Source organism: Podarcis tiliguerta (genome assembly GCF_965153285.1).
Source record: "Podarcis tiliguerta genome assembly, chromosome: 6".
Classification (NCBI taxonomy): Eukaryota; Metazoa; Chordata; class Lepidosauria; order Squamata; family Lacertidae; genus Podarcis; species Podarcis tiliguerta.
Window position 1 is genome coordinate 33,184,243 of NC_139539.1, and position 15,485 is coordinate 33,199,727.

General features: G+C 41.2%; 1 protein-coding gene across 3 annotated transcripts in view; it reads left to right on the forward strand.

Moving 5' to 3' along the window:
* Positions 1-10,466: 10,466 nt before the first annotated feature.
* NGF (nerve growth factor) overlaps positions 10,467-15,485 on the forward strand; it is a 53,175-nt gene continuing 48,156 nt past the window's right edge. Inside the window, exon 1 of one of the 3 annotated variants that reach the window (XM_083444584.1) lies at positions 10,467-10,914. The gene's annotated coding sequence lies outside the window, so the exon portion shown is untranslated. Of the gene's footprint in view, positions 10,915-11,282; positions 11,426-15,485 lie in introns of those variants that run through there. The other 2 variants (XM_083444586.1, XM_083444583.1) reach the window with 2 other exon arrangements.

Sequence of the window (15,485 nt, forward strand, 5' to 3'; positions counted from 1 at the left end):
TGGCTGTATTATGTAAAGTTGTGCCTTCTAGAAATCTCAAAGCACGTTAAAACCTTTAACTAAGACAATGTGTTTCAAAGGAATTTGTTTTCTTTGGAATATGAATGTCCCCATAAAAAGGCATGATCTGTATTATGCAGCAGTGCCCAATGATTTGCAAGCCCTGCAAAACATGTCCTGGAGTAAACCCTGCTCCCCACTAAACCAAATTGGTTTGTAGTTGTCCAGAGCATGCAGAGAACATTTTGGAAAGATTACTACAGCTACGTGCAGTTAACCTAGGCTTTTATTTGTATTGTTCTTTAAATGTCTGCCTTACGACCACCTAGTAGGTATGGCACAGTGTACATGGAATGTTTACCACAGCCTGCTTCTGCCAATTTGCTCCTCCATAAAACACACTCTTGACGCCTCCAGTATTATGCATAGTAATGGAAAGGCAGGGCAGACAATACTGCACAAGATGGACCAATGGTTTGACTCAGTGTAAGGCAGCTTACTGTGTTCATATGAGTACACTACAGCTGACAACTTCTAGAAGAGTAGCCATCTTAGTCTGTTACAAAAACTGAAGTGAAAACAACAACACACAAGTCCTATGCTGTGGTGACTTAGAGTCCCATTTTTGTTATGACATAAGCTTTCATGGACTCTCCATGAAAGCTTATTCCAAAATACAAGCTGAACAAATGAATTAGGATGGGACTGGGAATGAAGATGGGACTGAGAATGAGGTTTGGACTGGAATTGGTTGTGAAATGATGGAAAACAAACAGGTGTGTGTGTGTGTGAGAGAGAGAGAGAGAGAGAGAGAGAGAGAGAGAGAGAGAGAAGAATGGTTAGGTTAAACAAAACTGAAGGTTAAACAAACGACAAGCTGAAAAAAACGTCACGCAACTCATGAAGTGCTTTCTAATGTTCAGAGAACTTACAAAAGAGTAAAAGGCAATGGAGGTGAGGCGCTAGTTTTAGTTTTTTACCACCCACCACCCCATTTACTAAGTACTGTGATTGGAGAGTGGTGCATGAGATTGGGTTGGATTGGATTGGAAGCTAGAGTTGAATTGCCTTAAATTTTCACAACCACCAAATCCCTGCTGGCCAGCATTAAGTCTGAGCTGAAACATATTCTTCCACTGTCATATTAAAGAAAATCCTCGATTTCATTGGCCACAACTATTCCTCTCGCCTGAACTTCTAAGTTTTAAATAAATATGTGTTACTTACGCCAAACATATATCTATCTATTCCTATAAATACAGTAATCAGAAACTGTTTGAGATCTTGGATTAAATATAAAAGTCAATTTATGTTTGGCACTGGGTTCTTTAAGTTGTTGTTTCCTGATGGTGTTAAATCATTAGGCTCACTATGCCAGAGTTCAGCTGCAAAATCAGCTGGGAACTATAAATTACTAATGATGGGATATGGGTAGTGTTCTAGATATCAGACTTCAACAATACTCTTTTAGACATAGATAGTAACATAATAATGAAAGTGTGGAACAAGTTACTGAACATACAGTAATGACAATATGTTAACCAATAGAGCATCTTTGAACTAATAATACAAAAACTCCTTCAGGTGACCTATTGAACTTTCATTCTGATTTGCCTGCACAAAGTTTACACAGAGGTTCTCTGAAATCACATAATTGCCCAAATGTGTTGGAATTGCTTTAGATGAACAGCTTGATATTGGGGGCAGCCTCCCCATGGTTGCATTTCATACATCCACATACCTATTGTTGACCTGTGGGAATCAGGCACATTCAGTCGCTCCCTCTTGTACCAAGCTCAACTGATGAGGGCTGACAGGGTTGAAGCCAAAGTGTGACCACAGAGCCAAAGTGAGACTGAACAAACTCACTAGATACGGCATGTTGAGTGTAGTAGGAAAAGAAAAACAGAAGATGGAGGGAGTGGAAATGTAATGCCGTGTTCCTGTATCATTCTAGCAGGGAGGGTAATCCCATTGCCTTCCATAGGTTTGTTGAATTCCAGGCCTCATCAACCTAGCATGGCCAATGATAGGGGATATCTGGAAGAAGCCAAGGCTGACTGGCTGTCTGGAATCCTGAACCTTGAACTTCCTGTTAGGGGTGATGATATGTTGCAACATTTTGTTGCAGGTCCCACTCGTAACATTGTGATAACAAACTCACTAAGAGTTGTCATAAAGAAAATTATTTAGCATCTTTAATGTACTGTAGCAGGAACGGTGAACCTACTTTCCTATGAATTTAATCTCTGAGCTGAGCCCACCTCCCTGGCTTGGAAGAATAGTCCTCACTCCTCCTTCTTGTGGATTTCCTACTTTAATTAAAATAACAAGTTGATAATGAAATTGCTGTGCACTGAGAATAAACAGCCGAACAACAGCTGTCATGATTAGCCTGCCAGAGGCTTGCATAATGGAATGCTAATCAGATGAACTAAACTCTTGGTACAATTTCCAGAAGGGTAGCTGTGTTAGTCTGTTGCAGCAAAAACAACAAAGTCTTGTGACTAGCACATTTATTATAGTATATAAGTTTTCATGAACCATAGTCCATTTCATCAGATGCATGAAGTATATTCCTGAACTGGAAAATGGGCAGAGCACTGCAGAGAAGTGAGTTCAGAGGGAAACAAAATGGAGAAATGATAATGATTATTACCTGAAGCAAAATAACTACAGTGACCAATCAACAAGGCAACACTGGTGATAGCACAAACATCCTCACATTGGTAAAGTATGTTTTTTAAAGCTGTAATCTCTATTCAAGGCACAGGTAACAGAATAGAGTTGCCTGATAAACTGTAATTCAGAGGTTTTCTGCTGGAGTTGCCCTTTGACATCCCTTTGATCAGGTATGGCCACCTTAAAATCAGGTAGAGAACTGTCCTTAAGGTGGCCAGCCTCAAAATAAGGAACATTATTAACATTTCAAAAAAGTATTTGTGTTAATTAGCTGGCCAATGTCTTATCACCAATTCTGCCTTGTTAAATTGGTCCCTGTAGCTATTTTGCTTTCAAATAATCATCATTCAGGGCCCGGGACCCCTACAACCTACACCAATGCTTAAAGTGAGAAAATAGGTTATGGGACAAGAGATGAATAGTGGTCTAAATCATGGACAGGAAGTTTTAAAATGCTCAATTTTTAGCTCAGATGATCCTATCTTCAGATGGTTACATGCCCTGTATTTAAACACCTTGACTGCCCCTGGGATGTAACAGCCACTTTGAAATATAATCAAACAGTGAAATCACGGGGTCATCTGTCTCTCCTTGCCAGCATCACGCTGCTTTGTTTCCAGTTTCACAGCAGGGCTCATGTTTTAAATAGATTATGTACTCTACTCTGAGCTGGCAACAACTTGCTAATAGCCAGCAGCTGAGTGATAACTATTGTTGCTGACAAGGACCTATAGGGCTCCAGGCCTTTTGTATGTTTCGGAAGTACAATTACCTTACCTCCGGGTCAGTGGATACTTTGCCTGCTAATTATTTCGAGATATTCCAATTAAGAGCAGCCAAGCCCACCCCTGACACAATTCATCTTGAATACTATTAATATCTGTCGCTTTTCTTTATGATCCCCATAAATACAAATGACACCCGTTATAACACTGATTCAATTGAAGTCCTTTATGGGAGATATATTATCCTATGGGCAATAACAACCGGTACATCTGTACTCTACACTTCATTACAGTCCAAATCGAGGTGTCTGGTTCATCCATACTGGGTATTCCTACAATGACCTTTGGGTATTCCCACCATGGCTATGTCTGGATTACAATCTATTATAGAGGAAATCAAGTGGGGAATCGATTTTCTGATTGTGCCCCAGATCAACATGCACATACTGATTACAGTGTAGATTCATATGGCAGAAACAGGAGACTGCATTATATCGCAATCTAATTAGGTGGACTCTATGACCCATTTATCTGCAATGTGAAAGTTAATACTGTTAACTAGGTCCACTTTGGACTTATTTTCTGGGTTCTTGGTGTGGAGGGTTGCACAGAAGGAGCAGATCCACAGATTGTATGAACCATAGTTTGCTTCTGGAAGTCATGATGATTATACGCCAAGGCTGGAGGAGCAGAAAAGATAGCAGCTAATCATCCCTGAATACACAGATCATTTTTCCCCACCATACAAATTTTGAGATAAACACAGTGATGAGTCCTTTGAAGATGAGTGCTTAGATGGTTGACAGTTCACCAAAGGGATTCGTGGATGAGATAATTATTTGCGAAAGTGATGTATGATCTCAGCTAGAAACCAGGTGATTTCAAAGTTCTTCCAGGTTTAGGAATTTATGGCTTACATTTGATAAGGAAAACTGAGTTGCAATGAAAAGGAGAACAACGAAGGCACAGAATCTTGGTGCAAGCCATAAATTAAAGAAAGCTTAATTTTAATAGGGAGTAAATTTATTCAGAGGTGTTACCAAAAAGAATCAATCATAGTGTGGGAAAAGATAATAAATGAAAGGGTTTTATATTAGGGAAACACAAGGAACTAAAACTGTTTTGTTTTGTTTTGTTTTTTGTGGAGGAGAGCTTTTCCTTTTCCATTCTATTTTTTTTTTTTTGTCCCAATCTTCATGAATTATTTTCACTCAGGAGTCTTCCACTGGAAACCTCACCATAGCAAGCCTGGTACATATGAGCCTTTGACTCGTCATTCCAGAAAGCCCCTGTCTACCTCTTCTTTTAAAATGTGAAGTGACTTTTTATATATTGTTTTAGAATGCCTTAATAATACATTTTCCTATAGTAGTCTGGTTGCAATTGTTTCATTTATCAATGCAATCTTTTAAATATAATTTACTGTTTTATCACTTCTATATCATCTACTGGTTAATTTAAAAAATGAATATTTGCAACTTTTCACCATTTGTCACTTCTTTTAAGTACATTTTAAATTTACATTCCTCTTGGTGTGTTTCACCAAACACATGCTCACTGGAGCAAATTTATATAGACTATTTTAGAGCCTGTTTTTCACTCAGCTGTTCAGTTATCTGTCTTAACCATGGAACAGAACAAATGGAAACAAATTCAATGCATAATAAACAAATTAAGGCTGCAATTCTATATACACTTACCTTGGAAAACCTCTCATTGAACTCCCAGTATTTACTCCCATGCTTTCGTGTGTGTGTGTGTGTGTGTGTACACCATGGGTACCAGCACAGAATGGCTGCAATGGGCAACAAAAAATATGTGACAGTACTTTGTACTAGTGACAAATGTCAGAGAAAAAGCATTGCTTACTCCTAAGTAGATGTGCACAGGGTTGCACTGTCAATGTAACACAGCCCTTTTATTCGAGCAGATGCAATGCTGTAAATTATCAGGGTCGATTAAAGTTAAGTCTCAGTAGTATTTCAGTATTGGGGAGTATGTTATGTACATTGCAGCCATGAACAAATTGATACAAGATGTTAATCAGAAGATTATATTAGCATTTTTCTACTTAGCAGCAGTATTGAGTACAGCCTTGCTCAGCTGCACAAAGCTGGCAAAACAGGCAAATACCGGTACTCCATTCCTCTCATTAATTTACAAGCTAGTAGATACTTAAAGCTGAATTGCTTAGAAGATCACCGAGGTACGCTATCATAGGGTCATTTAATTTGTTACATTTGGGAAGTGTCCATCTTAAAATGTAGAATGCAGAAGAGGCAAACACATGTTTGGATAGGAAACACACATTATCTGCAGACTCTGACATTGGAGAACCAGCTTTGACTTGAGCTCTGTCTCAAGTATACTCACGGTGGCAAACTTGGGTTTTCTGCTTTGCAATGTGTGCAACAGCCTTAACAATCCTGTGATCAATGTGTATTTTCTGCCATCCCATTCAAGTGGGATATAAATTTAATAACGAAATAAATCACTGTTGCAAGTTTTGTTTTTGTTTTTCTTAAATGTGATGAGTGTTTGAATTTGGTATCTACTAAAATAGGAAATGATGGGGCGCTGAATGTTACTTAACATAGGGCTAATCAACCCCTGCCAAACTCCCAACTCTGTTGCCAACTGCCCTCCCTTTGCAACTGGTCAAACTCCCTCCCCCTCCCTGTACTGATCCCCCCCCCAAACCCCTTCCCCTCACAGCTCACTCATCCCCCGGGCTTCCTTCTCTCAGTCAAAGCAGGGGGGGGGACAAAGAGAAGAAAGTCATCCTCCCCCCTCCAGCCACAGCATGAGCAACAACAACAGGAGAAGTGTGGGACGGCCTGGCTTTGCTTGTGAATGTAAACTTGGTTTTCAGTGTAATGGCGGACAAGTGCTGATATAGTAAAGAGTGGCATACCTACATATTGAAATATTTATATCCCTCCTTTCAGTCCTCAGAGAGACCCTGAGGTAAGGACTTCTCAGAAGTTGGTGCCCAGTATAAAAGGCATGCTTGTAGGTTGAACATTGGATATATTGTGTGAACTCACAGCAGAATGGCAACAGTAGTTGGACACTGTAACAGTAGTAATCAAAAATAGTAAAAACAGAGGGGCTACAACACATAAAATAAAATAAAATGTAGTTATTTACATTTAATATTCAGTTCTATTTATGCAGCTGAATAAAGAGCATCTCGGAATGAGCATAATATAGGTTTGGATGATTTGTCAAGTTAACAAGAGCAAACACGAGCATCAAATAATTACTTTCCCAATCAGAATTTTAGACCATCTTAAATCAAAATTAGGCAAAGAGGAAATCAACATAATATTAGAGGAAATCAATGTAAAGTGAAGAACTTGCTGGGTGTGCTTGAAGAATCAGTGATCAGACTTTTAGAACAAACTTCCTTCTTACATTTCTCTGCAAGTCCCCTTAGCAGTCCTGCATGGTGGAGTTCCTATTAACTCTAGTGAATGGTAATAAATGTCAAGATGTAGTTATGAATGCTGGATAATTGATTTGTTGTTTTAATCTGAACTCTGTTGAGTTGGTTAAGTTTTTTGCCTAGTCACAGGACCTGGCCTATTCACATTGCCTACCCAATTCAACTGCACTAAGTCCACACTAAGAAAAGATGAAAGGAAAGTGCAGATTGGGTCCCTGTCTTGCTCTGTTGGGGCTTGCTAAGAGTACTACTCCCCCCTCCACAACTCCAAGACACCTCCTGGTCTGGGAGCAAGAAGGAGAAATGGGAGGTGAAAGATATAAAACATCTCCCAAGTGGTTCTTCGCCCTGTGGAATGCCCTCCCACCAGATGTCAAAGAGAAAAATAACTACCAAACTTTTAGAAGACATCTAAAGGCAGCCCTGTTTAGGGAAGCTTTTAATGTTTAATAGGTTATTGTATTTTAGTGTTTTGTTGGAAGCCACCCAGAGTGGCTGGGGAAACCCGGCGGGGTATAAATAATAAATTATTATTATTATTATTATTATTATTATTATTATTATTATTATTATGTGATAAGACAGGTGGATTGCGTGCACTGTTTGTCTCACAGTAAGAACAATAAGGTAATTAAAACATAAACCACAATAATCAGGAGCACAAAGCGATCAGAATTACTGCTTCACAGAGTGTTCAGCATAACAGGGTCTAGAATGGATCCCAGTGTGTCATAAAGCATATTTCCAAAATGATTTCTTTCTATATAACATTTGAGTCCCATTGATTTCAGCACTGCGGTTAGGCAGGTGCTTTGCTCTTTTCCAAAGAAACTGAAATGCATGTGCTGAAATTTGCACTGTACCAGTGAATAGACAGTAAAAAGAAAAAGAAAAAATACAGTCAAAATGTAAGCCAAGTCTGGAATGTTGACCATTTAGTCGGTTTACATGTGTGTTTAAAATTAGAATATAAAAAGTAGAACTAGGTGGCGCTTTCTAGTCATGACATATATAGTACACAAGCATTCCAGGTGCAAGAGTTTAAAATAAAACTCACTGCCCCACAACTGCTGCCTACCCGCTTACCCAAATCATAACTGTAGAGGATTGCTAGATTTTGGATACTACACCCCTAATTTCCAAGGATTCTGATACATTTTCAGCACACCAAACTTTCCCCCCATCAATCTTCAGTCTTCCTAGAGTTAAAAGATATGGTACTCATCTCACCACACTTCCCTCTGCTGGATGGAATGTATGTTGCATCATTTTACACATTTGAACTTGGCATCAGAAGCTGAGGCCAGTCTATTCTGAAGTAAGAGGGCCCAAGTTACTGGTATGTTGTGTTTCTGAACAGGACTTTCTCATGGTTAGTTTAGGTGTTGCCTGTTATCATTTATCTTTCTTATTTTTAAAAATTATAGACAATTCCCACAGCACTTTGGAATTATTCTTTTATTTTCAGTAAGGTTGCCATTGAAGGATATTGTAAAATTGAGTATTTTGGAGCAGTGTCTTGAGAAAGAAGAGCCAGTTCAATGTTTCTATTACACAGTCTGCAGCACGATTGGTACAGCCATGCATTTCAGGTTCCATGCAACTCTCATACCACCTGAATTTGACTTCCCACGTGTTTCAGACTAGCAGCAGTGTTTTGTCATACTGGGAGCCAAATGCGCTGGAATGGTGCTTACAATGAAATCATTCGAGAAGCCAAATGAAGACATCACCACAGCCACATGCATCCCTGGCCATATGGAAGTGGCAAATACTGCAGCTATGCTGGAATAGCCATTGTGTTCTATGGAAGTGTGAAGCAGCCAGCCATCTCTGCACAAGGTATGTGGTTAGTTTCAGGCTTACATCCATAGCTGTCAACGTTTCCCTCTTTTTAAGAGAAATTCCCTTATTCCAAATAGGATTCCTCGCAAGAAAAGGGAAAAGTTGACAGCTATGCTTACATCCCTTTTAGAGACCTTATCCATCTTTGTTGCCAGCAAAGAGATGAAACAAATATGAGTTGTATAATGTATCTAAACTGCGTATTTGTATTCAGAGTCTGAAGGAATGATTTATTGCTTTGTTATTGATAAATTATGCAATTTGCTATTACGCAAACATGTGTGTTATTTGGGAGCACCAAATATGAGGCGACACCTTGGGAACTAATTAGTTTATTGTGGCATGAGCTCTGCTTATTCTGGTGCAAAAGCAGTGGATTGAATTTCTTACTCAACATTTTGAAAGTTGTACATATACAGAAGAAGAACCTTGCCAGATCAAATCAAAGGTCCATTTAGCCCAGCATCCTGTTCGGAATTTGCAGTTTGCATATGGCAAATTAAAGTGCAATTAGCAATTTGTGAACAGTTAATTGGCTATGTATTCACTTTTTAATATAAGATTCCCAATTTTATTTTAGCAAACTTGTTATTATGTTCAGTTATGGTTAAAAGGATGTACCTTAAAAAAGGATGTTGTACATTCAGAGAGAAAAAAGGCAACCAAAATGATCCAGGGGATTGAGGAGCTCCCCTGTGAGGAGAGGTTAAAACCTTGGTTGGCCTTTTAATACAGAGAAAATGGGAGCGGTGACATGAAAGGAGTGTAGAAAATGATGTATGGTAGGAGAAAGCAGATAGAGGCAAGTTTTTCTCTCGCTCTCTCCTAACACTAGAACTTGTAGAAGCTGAATGTTGGAAGATTCAGGGCACACAAAAGAAAGCAATTCTTCACACAGTGTATTGCCAGACTATGGATCTCACCCACCCAGGAGGCAGGGATAGCCAGCAACCTGGATGGCTTTAAAAGAAGAACAGGCAAGTTCATGGAGGAGGAGAAGGCTATTTGCCTTGATGGCTATGCTCTGTCTCCACTGTTGGGGGCAGCCTGCTTCAGAACACCAGTTGCTGGAAATCACAACGGGAGAGAGTCTGCTCCGGCTTGCAGGCTCCCTATTGGGATTTGGTTGGCCACTGTGAGGACAGGATGCCCGATTAGATGGGCCACTGGGCTGATCCTGTTCTTATATTCTTATGGGCTGTTGGCTGATGTTGGTGGCTGAAAATGGAATTCCTTCATTCCAAAAGTTGACACCTTTCTGTTTGCAGTTTGGTGATCTTCTTTGAGTGGGAGAGGATTCATCATTCTTGAACCAAGTTTTCACTCAGTTAATCTGCAGCGGGGTTTGTTTTCTTTTCATCTACCTGTGAATCGGGTTTACTCTGCAAACCTTGCTATTTATGAATCTACTTTACTGCTCTTTCAAAGCTCAATTCGACAGGAACTGGGATGATTTCTTGTTTACGGAGCAGGTATTTTATAGTGGACCTCCAGGAAGAGCTAAAAAAAGCTGCCAAATTTAATTATTCCAGATAATTCCGGCGCGAAACTGGATAATCGCCCCCAAACAGATGACTCAAGGGGGCTTGGAACGTTCGCCTTCCTTCGCGCGGAGTGGCCCGGCGCAGCTGTGGGAGGTTCCTCGCGGGGCGCTCCGCCCGCCCTCCTCCAATCAGAAGTCGAGCAGGCCTCCCGAGGCGCTCGCCTGCATTTCCATTCATATCCCGCAGGAGACAGGAGCCGCGCACGTGCCGGCGAGTCCCTCTCGAGAGCCCAGCAAAGGCGGACGAGCGCGAGGGCGGGAAAAAGCTCGCGGGCGGCCCGGGCCAGCGACGTCTTTCCCGGGAGTCGCTCCGCGCCCCCTCAGGGGACTTTCCCGCCCAGCGTCTTTTGGGCTGCGCGCGGCGAGTCTGTGCAGCTCCCGCGCCTTTTTTTTTTATGGCGCTAGGACCCAGGCGAGTCTGTCTCTCGTGAGTCAGTTGCCGCAACAGCGGCGGCTCGGTCGGAGTTGAGCGAGAGCGCCGTGGATGAGGCTGCGGCGCGCGCGCGAAGTGAATGGCTCGCGTGCGTTGGGAAAGTGGCCACGGAGCGAGGCGCTCGAGGATCCCGTGCGTGAGCCTGCGCGACGGCGCCTATAGCGGCGGCAGCAGCAGCAGCGGCAGCAGCAGCTCCTAGGGGGGCCTCTCTCCACCTGCCCGCGGTCGCAGCGCTGAGGTGAGTCGCCAGCCCGCCTTGGGCCAATGGACGCAGCAGGCGCGTGAGGAGGAGAAGTTGCTGCTAGGCTGCCCTGGCGTGGAGCGGCCGGCCGCAGGGGACGCCAGCCAACTCCCAAGCCCGCAGGCTGCGGTCCCGGGGCTGTCACTGGAAATGAAGGTCCCTCGTGGGGTTGGACCAAGCAAGCCCAGCAGCCTCTGGGATGAGCGAAGATTAGTGGCGCGTCTTTCTCTGGGGAGCAGCAGCCCCGTCCGAAAGTCGTGGCTTAGAGGGCGCAGTGGTCCCTCATCAAATAAATAAATCCATAAACGGCGTGAGTAGCCCGTTTTCGCCTAGCTCCGCGTATGGTCGCACAGAAAAAAAAAAATGCCTAAGGCATTCTGGTGTAAATCAGGGCACAGGCAGTGGTTCTCTCGCGCTGTTTTTACACTTTTTAAAGCCCCCAGACACGTACAGGGTTGAGTTCCCCTCCAGCTACAAACTCCCTGCTGGGACAGGATGGAAACTGACGGTGTTCATTGATTTATGGTTTGTGATTAAGCTTTTTCCCCCACCCCTGAAAGCGAATGCCAGCCAGAAGGGGAAAGAGGCGAGCAGATGAGCGGGAGGGGGTTGTTTTGTTTTTGTAGCTCCTTGGGACAGTTTGTGGGTCTGTTTCTTCCACCCTTTAACTTCTGAGCATTGCCTTGTCCGGTGATAAACCTGCAGGAAATAAATGGATATATGAATAGTGTGCTCGTCCGGCTGGTCCCCCCCCCCCCAAATTGTCACAAGCTTGAAAATTTGTGAGCATCGAAGTGTATTACTGTAAATCCTTTGTATAAGCTAGGTGTGGGGTACAGCATAACGTAGCCTTGTACCTTAGCTTAACTGAAAATATGCATCAGAACTTTGTTGTTAAGTTGTAGGAAGAGATTCTGTCTAGAACACCTCATGTTAGCTTTACTTTATCTTACGTGGTTCCAGTGATGCTCTCATTGTTTGATCAACATTCCATCATTAAATAATTCCATGGCACTGTACTGCTATAAAATGAGAAACGTCATTATGATCCATGAAATTGTATTATTGGGGGTGGGGGGGAGTCAAGCATTCGCCTACAGGACAAAAAAAGATAATAAGGACCAACGGCCAAATGGGTTAGATGAGTCATATATTGAGCCAAAGATGATCAGGACCTTAACATCAAGTATCTGAATCATTGCTTAACAATCTTTGAAACATCTGGAGACATTGTTCAGTGATACAGTCACTTTCAAAGGAGTATGTGGAATTGGGATAACGATAATTCAGCAACTTGAGAAATGCAGAGAACTCACCCTTAAGGGACAAAATCTGTTTCACAAGATGCTAGGAGAGGAAGTCATGAAGTTTCTGTTGCTCATTACTTTCTCCTAGTATTAGGTAAGCACAACTTTGCTCAGAAGCAACCTTGCTCTTCTTCTTTTAGTTCTCTGTTTTCTCATTTTAAAAAATGGGCAGAAAGCTAAAGAGTTGTGAAATTGTGTCTGTTCAACTTGCTTCAAAGTGTCAAAGTTTCAATTCAAGAAAACTAACTTGTTTCTGAATGGAAAGTGCTTATCCTTTACAGTACAACATACAAAGATAAATTCAGCTGGTATATTATGAAGTCTGAAGTTGTGTTGGTGAGATAGATCCCACTTGTTGATGCAGATTTGTTTTGCTTCTGTACACATTAAAATTCTGTGTCACTTGCATGTATTTCAAAGGGGGGAAAGTTTGTTTCAAGACTCACGTACAGATCGCTGTAGTTTGTTTTCTAAGCATCAGTTTAAAGAAGAGGTGTATTTATTATTTGTACTAAACAATTTAATTCTGCTTGTATTGTGGTTGTGTTTCAACTGTTGAAAATGAAACTGTTTCATTTTTGCTTAAACACCATAAAGTGTAGCATGCATGGAAATACAGTAGTACAAAATTCAGTTCTGTCACATAATGTCAGTCCAGGCCAGGCTGATGGAGGTCTCCCAGACCATCCATTACAGTTTTTGAAAATGTCACTGTTTATCATGGCCATTTAAAGCAATGGTGACCTCTGCTGGCAATTCCCATCTAAAAAATATGTGCTGAATTCAGCCATCTGATAAACATGAATTGTTCCTGATTGATTTAATAACATGCATTAAAGTAGGTTGGCTAATAAAACCATGAAGTTCTCTTACACAGTTGTAATGACATTAATGGAGTTTGCTTCTAAGTAAGTGTACATAGGATAAAGTTGTAAAAAAAAATCCCTATTCTACCACCTCTCCACATGTGTTCTTCAGTTTTGTACTGTTTTGTGAGCTAGATTACACATATAGATTCCATTTTTTTGGTTTATGTTGCTTGCCAGAAACCCTGTCTGTTTTCGAGGTGAAGGAGTAGTTTTAATAATATAACAAAAATTCAGGGGGAAGACTGTTCCACATGAATATCTGGCATTTCAGATGGAAATAGTTTACTTTGTTATTGGTTAAACATTAAGCAATCCATGGTCTGGAATTAATTCACCTATAGAAGCAGGGGGGAGATTCTCTGCTTTTGGGGGTTTTTTCTCTTTCTCTTGGCCTTTGTATGATTACCAGAAGACAAAAGAGATAGATATACAGTTGAGTTACAGGTAGATGAGAGAGAACTTACTCGTGCGTACACATGCAGCTGTCTTGCAGTTAATGGTGCTTGCCTAATTTAACCCTGCTTTGGTCTTCTAGCATTAACATTAGTGGAAATAGTAGACCACCCATAAGACTGTAAATGATAGCAAAAACTTTGTAGTAATGAACACGAGAATGCAGAGGTCTTTATAGAAAACAACTGCAATACGCACACACATCTATACATCAAAATTAGTTTTTGTCTACCAAGGCAATAATTCAATGTTGGCTCAGAATCTTGAGATCTGGACTTGATAATAGCTACTGTGCTTGGAAAATCAGCTTCTGGATAACAGAAAATAGCCAAATGGTGCTGTTTTAAATATTGAAAGCACTCAGAGAGTTTGTTCAAATGGCAGATTCCCCAATACTGAAGTGTTAAACTAGAAGTAGATGATAAAAATGTAGAGAGGTGTAAATGAATGCAAAAGAACCTAAGGAAAGATTTTATCTGCTTTATCTTGTTAAGTCAGTTGGATACATTTTAAGTAGACTAATAGATGCAATAATGATAATTCAGTGAGTTCCCATTTGCTATAATTGTGTCTTCCAGTTGGAATCAGCAAAGAGATCAAAATGCAGCCCCTTTGAGACAAAGGGGGAAAGCAAAATAACAACAACACATCAGTAAATCCCATGGCAATCTCTAAAACATGCTATCCTGTAGAAGTCAGTTCAAAATTAATTCCCATTGAGTTTCCAGGTCAGAGTGAATAAGACTGCAGCCTAAAAAGTAAAAAGGCAGTAGCAGTTTGTTGTTGGCATCTGTCCGTCTTGAGAGAGAATGGAGTGGGCATTAGCAGCCCTGAAGTGACCTCTTCATGCCTCAGCAGTGTGTATGGAGGTCCTGGGCTTGGCTGCAGGAGTTGCTGGTAGGAGGTGTACGAGGCCCTATCTTAGAGACTGCACTCCAAGTTTGTGTAGGGTTTATTTTTTAGCCTTTCCTTCTCTTAAATATACCCCACAAGGCAGCGGAGGCTTAGGATCAGAGTTTTCATTCTCCTAGGTAAGCTACCTTCCCAGGTTGATGAGCCCCATCTGCCCCAGTACAGCACAATAGAATGATAATCTGCAAAAAGACTGCTGAAATTATGCATTCTTCACCCCCCATTTAAAAGTGTGGTACAAACCTCTCATGGGAGAGGGTACCAGTTCTTGTCTGCTGAACTAAATGTCTCAGAAATGTAGGGGAGATTGTAGGGATTCTTGAGAAATACTGGCCCCAGGCCATTTGGGGTTTCAGAGGTCAAAACCAGCTCCTTGCATTAAGCCTGGAAACAAGATCAGTTAAGCTGGTACAAGATCTGTGTAATATGAACTGATTGACTGGCTCCTGTCCAAGCTTCTGGTTGCTGAAATCTGAAACTTCCAGATTGTCTTCAAGTGCAGCCCCACATAGTGAACATTAAAGTGGTCTGATCTGAAGGTGAATGGCTGAGACCAGGTCTGGTTTATCAAAAAGAAAGAAAGAGAAAGGGACAGTTATCATGTAAGCTGGAAGAATATTGAACCATCACATTTCTATCTATCTAGAGTTAACAGCCCTAGTCCAGATTTGTTTACTATTCTGTTGTATCTTCTAAAGTGCATTCATACACCTCAGGTGGGGGGGGGGCTAGAATAATAGAATTGTAGAGTTGGAAGGTATCCCAAGATTCATCTGGTTCAACCCTGTGCAATGCAGGAATTAACATAACTTCAAGAAGAACCAGCAATCCTGGACCAAATTGGAGAGGCATCTTTTACATTTGCAATATTCCCTTTGCTGAATGTAAACAAACTTCTATTTCCTTCTTCTTGTTATGGGTTCAATTCAACTGGGCCACAGTGTCCTAAAAATGTTCTTTGCCTTTGCGGTTACCCTCACGATCGAAAATTACAGCTGAAATTAATTTAAAGGTAGCTAATATTAAT